The following is a 7,179-nucleotide window of genomic DNA, read 5'->3' on the forward strand; positions in this document are numbered from 1 at the left end:
AGTACGACTAAAGGATAGGCTCTTTAGTTACCGCGGGATTATTTATATGTCCTGATAGGATGTAAAATAATTTGGAACGGTATTTAATCGTATAAACTTTTACATCACACCTGTGCTCTTCATGTGTGCCTAAACACAAGTCCTTTTGAAAACACCTGTGAATTGGACTTCTTCTAGGGCGAGCAGAGTGGCGCAGCAGAAGCGTGCTGGGCCCATAACCCAGAGGTCGATGGAGCGAAACCATCCTCTGCTAAGACTGCTTTACTTATGTACATGCTCTGTTGCTACTTGGAGAAAAGTCGCCTCAGCTTTGTGCGAAAACCCTCAGTAGTTTTCACATGTTCTAATAGATGACAGAAGAGCGCTTCAAGTGTGCCTACACGCAAGTTCTTTTGAAAACAGTAGGGTATGGCAATTTTGTTGTCAGGAGCAGAGTGGTGCAGCGGAAGCATCCTCTGCTAAACCTTTTTTTACTTAAATACATGCTCTGCTCCTACTTGAAGAAAAGTTGCCTCAACTCTATGCTAAAACACTCTGTATTTTTCACCTGATCTAATTTATGACAGGAGCACTTCAAATGTGCCTAAACGCAAGTCCTTTTGAAAAGTTGTGGGTATGGCAGTTTTGTTATCAGGAGCAGAGTGGTGCAGCGGAAGCGTGCTGGGCCCATAACCCAGAGGTCGATGGATTGAAACCATCCTCTGCTAAGACTGCTTCACTTATAAACATGCTGTGTTCTTACTTGAAGATTAGCTCACACATGTGCTCTTCATGTGTGCCAAAACACAAGTCCTTATGAAAACACCTGTGAATTGGACTTCTTCTATGGCGAGCAGAGTGGCGCAGCGGAAGCGTGCTGGGCCCATAACCCAGAGGTCGATGGATCGAAACCATCCTCTGCTAAGGCTTCTTCACTTATATACATGTTTTATCCCAAATAAAGAGCAACTTCCACATCCCGCTTGTTCGTTCAGAAAATCTGTGTGTATGCCTTATTCAAACGCCTCATTGACTAAGCCACCTGAATGAGATGGAGAATTAGTAGGGCAAGCGAGTCATGCCCCAGTGGCATGTCGAAGTAGTCGTTCATCTGGATTACTTTGTGTGCTGGCCTTGTTTAAATGCTGCTGCCGTTGTTGTCACTGAAGCCAAAGTAATCGGGGCACATGAGCGCAGGTTTTTATCAGCCCCATTGGCCAAATGGATAAGGCACTGACCTCCTAATCCAGGGATTGTGGGTTCGAGTCCCATCTGGGGTGATTTACAGCAGAGTGGCGCAGCAGAAGCGTGCTGGGCCCATAACCCATAGGTTGATGGATTGAAACCATCCTCTGTTAGGACTGCTTTACTTATGTACATGCTTTGTTCCTACTTGGAGAAAAGTCGCCTCAGCTGTGTGCTAAAACCCTCTGTAGTTTTCACATGTTCTAATAGATGACAGAGTTGCGCTTAAAGTGTGCCTACACGCAAGTCCTTTTGAAAACAGTAGGGTATGGCAGTTTTGTTGTCAGGAGCAGAGTGGCGCAGCGGAAGCGTGCTGGGCCCATAACCCAGAGATCGATGGATCGAAACCATCCTCTGCTAAGACTGCTTTACTTATGTACATGCTCTGTTCCTACTTGGAGAAAAGTCGCCTCAGCTGTGTGCTAAAACCCTCTGTAGTTTTCACATGTTCTAATAGATGACAGAGTTGCGCTTAAAGTGTGCCTACACGCAAGTCCTTTTGAAAAGAGTAGGGTATGGCAATTTTGTTGTCAGGAGCAGAGTGGCGCAGCGGAAGCGTGCTGGGCCCATAACCCAGAGGTCGATGGATCGAAACCATCCTCTGCTAAACCTTTTTTTACTTAAATGCATGCTCTGCTCCTACTTGAAGAAAAGTTGCCTCAACTCTATGCTAAAACACTCTGTATTTTTCACCTGATCTAATTTATGACAGGAGCACTTCAAATGTGCCTAAACGCAAGTCCTTTTGAAAAGTTGTGGGTATGGCAGTTTTGTTATCAGGAGCAGAGTGACGCAGCGGAAGCGTGCTGGGCCCATAACCCAGAGGTCGATGGATCGAAACCATCTTCTGCTAAGACTGCTTCACTTATAAACATGCTGTGTTCTTACTTGAAGATAAGCTCACACATGTGCTCTTCATGTGTGCCTAAACACAAGTCCTTATGAAAACACCTGTGAATTGGAGTTCTTCTATGGCGAGCAGAGTGGCGCAGCGGAAGCGTGCTGGGCCCATAACCCAGAGGTCGATGGATCGAAACCATCCTCTGCTAAGGCTTCTTCACTTATATACATGTTTTATCCCAAATAAAGAGCAACTTCCACATCCCGCTTGGTCGTTCAGAAAATCTGTGTGTATGCCTTATTCAAACGCCTCATTGACTAAGCCACCTGAATGAGATGGAGAATTAGTAGGGCAAGCGAGTCATGCCTGTCGAAGTAGTTGATCATAACTGCTATTTATAATCCTACTATTGATACATTATTTCAAGAAATCCAATACAAACAGATATCAATTAGCTGACTAAAGAGAAATTTAATGTTGGAGCGGGATCTGAGCGGGATTTGTTTCACCGGTGAGCCTGAGCGTTTTGTGAGTGGAGCGTTTGCTTGAGCCGTGAGCGTCTAAACGGAGTGCACGCGCATAGAGCAAAATATTGAGAATATTCAATGGCGTCACACCACTCCGCTTCGCTCCCATGCTCTGCTCCCTGCCCAGATGCAGCGAACTGTCTCCCGAAAAAAATCAGCTCCTAGCCACCCAGGCTGAGGCGTGGAAAGCCATCCCTGGTGTGTCAAAATAGGTACTGTACACGGTGACACAAGGTTACTTGCTCCAATTCCTTTGCAGACCACCCCGCTTTGCGGGCATAGTCAATACTTCAGTAAGGAGCGACGTGGCACACGGCCTCCACACCAAACTAATGAGCTTACTGGTGAAGGGAGCTGAGGAAACAGTTCCCCCATCCCAGCCAGAAAATCTCTTTCCTGGCAGCGGTTCTAGGCCAACCCACAAACGCGCTTAGACTTTTACGCGGCTTGCCATTTCGTTCAGAGTAGGGGCCTTTTCCCCTCTCAGACCTTTTCAGAGGATGCTAAGCCTCATGGCCTCTCAATGCAACCTGCGCTCTCAGAACGGTGCATGTGCCGGGCAGACTGAATCGGGTAGCAGGCATGCTGTCCCGGGACAATGTGTTCCCAGGGGAATGGTTACTCCATCCCCAGACAGTTTAAACACTCTAGAGCAGTGGTTCCCAAACCTGTCCTGAAGGACCCCCAACACTGCACGTTTTCTTTGTCTCCCTAATCAAACACACCTGATTCAACTCATCAGCTCATTATCACATGGGTTAATGAGCTGATGAGTTGAATCAGGTGTGTTTGATTAGGGAGACAAAGAAAACGTGCAGTGTTGGGGGTCCTTCAGGACAGGTTTGGGAACCACTGCTCTAGAGCATCTTCAGCAAAGCAGAGGTCTACCTCACAATGCCCTAAATTCTTTACAAAGAATATGGATGTACTGGCCCACAAATGGCCCATTTATGCTTTTGGACTTCTTGCCCAAAGTGCTCTCTACTCCATTCAGAGCAAGTTAATATGCTGTATACATTTTTAAAGGGTTACTTGCTTACCCAGAAAGGGTTCTGAAACGTTTGGAAAGGGTTACTTGGTTACTTACGTAACCTCGGTTCCATGAGATAACGGGAATGAGCATTGCGTAGACGGCTGTGCTATGTCGCTACACGACTGGTGTCCGTCGCTTCAGTCAAATTAAACCTGATTCCTATGGAGAATATGAGCTGCTTTTATAGGCAGATGCCCCGGGATGTGCCGCGAATGGTTTGCGCAGACACGCTACCTTGCCATAGATTAATGCAGTTCCCACTGCCCAGCCAATAGCTGCGCTCAGATCGCTGCACTGTTATGGCTGTGCATTGGCACTGTGTTTTTTAATTAAAGACTTCAAATTTCTGAGAAAAGGAGATTTCCCATAGCATCTAGCAAAGACGCAATACTCATTCTCGCTATCTCAGGGAACCGAGGTTACGCAAGTAACTGAGACGTTATGCATTAACACTTTCAATGCGAGTTACATGATCTGCATACTTTATTTTGTGTTTGTTCAGTTTGGAACCTTTATGTTACTGTTTGTATCCATATTTTGTTAAAGGGCTCCTATATAAAGGGCAAAATTCCCTTTTACATGGTCTTTGAACATAAATGTGTGTTGACAGTGTGTGTGCACAACCACCTTATAATGATCAAAATCCACCCTGTGCTTTTTTAAAAATCCCATAAATCATAAGTAGCATCTCAGAACAAGCACATATTTGTTTACTGTTAGTTGTAACGAGTGTTTTGTCTAATTCGCTGTGTATGTTGATGATAATGCAAGGGAGAGAGAGTTTATGAATCAGACTTTAATGTGCACTTCTTGTACTGTATTACTATTATCTTACAGTGATTTTATGGACTAATTCAAATGCTTCACCTTTTGTGTGAAGAACAATAAACTTCATAAAACTCATCAGTACATTTTTGGCCATCATTTGGACGCGGTCTGCTACCATAATAATTAAACTAAACTATACCTGTTTTATTTCCATACAGCATATACTCTCTGGCTTTGTAAGCAATATGTCCGACTCTGGTTCGAACTGAACACTGCTTGTACGGTTTCTGTTCTGACATTTTCATTCCGTGAGATGAGATTTTCCTGACACTGAAGAATTAGCTCTTGAAGCTCCACCCTCTGTGCCGAGTGCAGCAACACATTTGCAATTAAAGGGACACACACAAAAAGTGGCAATTTTATCTGTGGCAAAATTATCTGTGGGGTATTTTCAGTTAAAACTTCACATACACACTCTAGGGACATCAGAGACTTATTTTACATCTAGTAAAAAGGGACATAATAGGTGCCCTTTAAGGCTTATTTACTTTTATGTTATCAGTAAAAATTTAATTTGGTCTCTTTCACAGCTCTTATTTTGTCACAGATCTTATTGTGAAGGGTAAAGCCTTTAACATTTTATAATATTATTCTGGTTGGCCCGCTCAGCCTTACCATTGGTGTGGGAGTGAAAATCAGAAGACAGACTAATAGAGGCCACACTATGTCTGTAGAACTCTCTCCAAAAGCGTGATCGATTCTGAAGACAAAACTTCAACTGATTTATCTCCACCCCCTGGTGGGACGCGGCCTCGTTTTAGTTACCGCCCCCTGAACTTCTACATGGTTTCGACCAGGTCCTGTAGACCGCAGGTAAAAAAATAAAAAATCCCTCAGACTCACTAATCCAGTGGAAAATTCGGCTGCCCGATGGAGAAAAGCCGATGGGAATTTTGGGCTACTTTTGCAACCCTGCCTACCGCCCACCAAAGACAGAACGAGGAACCAGCAGCAGCCAAGACAAAACCAGACCGAGAGGATGAGCTGATCGAGATATTTAGAGAGGACATGAAGTTTCAGAGAGAGACAGAGGAGAGGAGATCACAGGAGAGCAGGGAGAGAATGGACAGATTTTTCTCTTCTTGACAGATTGGTAGAGAAATACCAATACTTTTGGTTATTATGTGAATTAAAATGCGTAAATGAAACAATCGCATACGTTATTTTTATGCAAGTTATAATTTGTACATTAAACAAAAAATAACTTATGTGCATTATTTATTTTTCTAATGCAAGTTATAACTAGTAAATGTAATGAATAAATTAATCTGTGCATTTATTTTTGCCATAACAATGAATTTGTAAATGACACAAAATAAATTGTTCTATAATTTTTTTCTTACTGTAATTTTTTACAACTATTTAAAAGATACATTACGTTTAAGATAAGAAAAACAAAATAAAGGTTTACATTAACAGTATACATATATCAGATTGTAAGAAAACATTTTTCTGTAGACTTTTATTGAGCTGAGCAGGAGGTCCTGGTGGTGTTTCTGGACAGGGATGGGGTGCACAATAGAGACCCTGGTAAGGGATGAATGCAGGGCTGACTCAGGTGTGGGCTGCCAGTCACTGAGATGTTCTCAGAAAGAGGGAAGAATAAATTAAATTAACTCACATACTAAATAAAAACCATAAAATATGAACTAAATGAGCTAAACTATGAGCTAAACTTAGGACAGCGACCCTCCAGGACCGACATTGCCTATCCCTAATCTATAAGACATATTTTTAGTGTTTCTATTATATACTGTTCATATATATTTTTAAACAATATCTAATATCAAAATCTAAAATCCATGTGTAAAAAGTCAGGTTTTCATAAAAAGTACAATATTTGCCTGTGAGATTAAGTGGAGTTGAATAACAATCTAAAGAACTTCCAATTTATACTTAAATACAGAGTTAATGTATTTCGTTACATTCCACCACTGTTTTTTTTTTTTTTTGGGGGGGGGGGGGGGGGGGGATTAGCAAAATGTATCGTCACATTAACATGTTGTTGCTAGCTGTGTCCCGGAAGTTGTCCAATGGGACGGTCTGGTTTTGTCGCTTAGTAACTGTGACAGCCGTTGTGACGAGCGGCAGAAACATTTGTACTGGACTTAATAAATAAAACTTTTTATACCATGGTCTGGGTGAATACTCGATTCTGATTGGCTGCAGGGTGTCCATTAAAAAGTGATAGAGGACACCTAGTAAAGAAGTTCTGGAGTTCTTCGAAATTAATAAATAAATGCGCTGGCTACATCAGCTGTGAGAAATATTTTTTCTGAAACTTGTTTAGCAAGTTTAGCATGAGAATCCAACTCTTTAAAGTCCAAATGAAATCAAAATTGACCCTATTTACTTTGTTAGCGCATATTACTAGTCTTGTGGTGAACAATTAATCCGTGCAAGTTAAAACACAGAAAGAAATTGTTTGCCGTCGTAATCTTAAATCAAAGTCTAAAAAGTTACTTCCGGTCTGTAATGAGCGAGAGATGGAGAGGAGGAGCGCTAGAGTAAAACCCTGCCCTCTGTTCAATATTCCCTTTCACTGGGAAATACGTCTAACACTGGAGAAAAGTCATTTGCAACTTCCGGTTCACGCGGACTTTAACAGTGTAAACAAGTCAGAATGCATGAAATAGCAGTAGACATCCCCCTTAACATTGTTGCCATTTAATAAAATGGCCAATCGTATAAATGGAGGTTTTAATCACAGGTTAGAATTCTTATCC

The sequence above is a fragment of the Abramis brama genome (genome assembly GCF_963993115.1).
Source record: "Abramis brama genome assembly, chromosome: 8".
NCBI lineage: Eukaryota > Metazoa > Chordata > Actinopteri > Cypriniformes > Leuciscidae > Abramis > Abramis brama.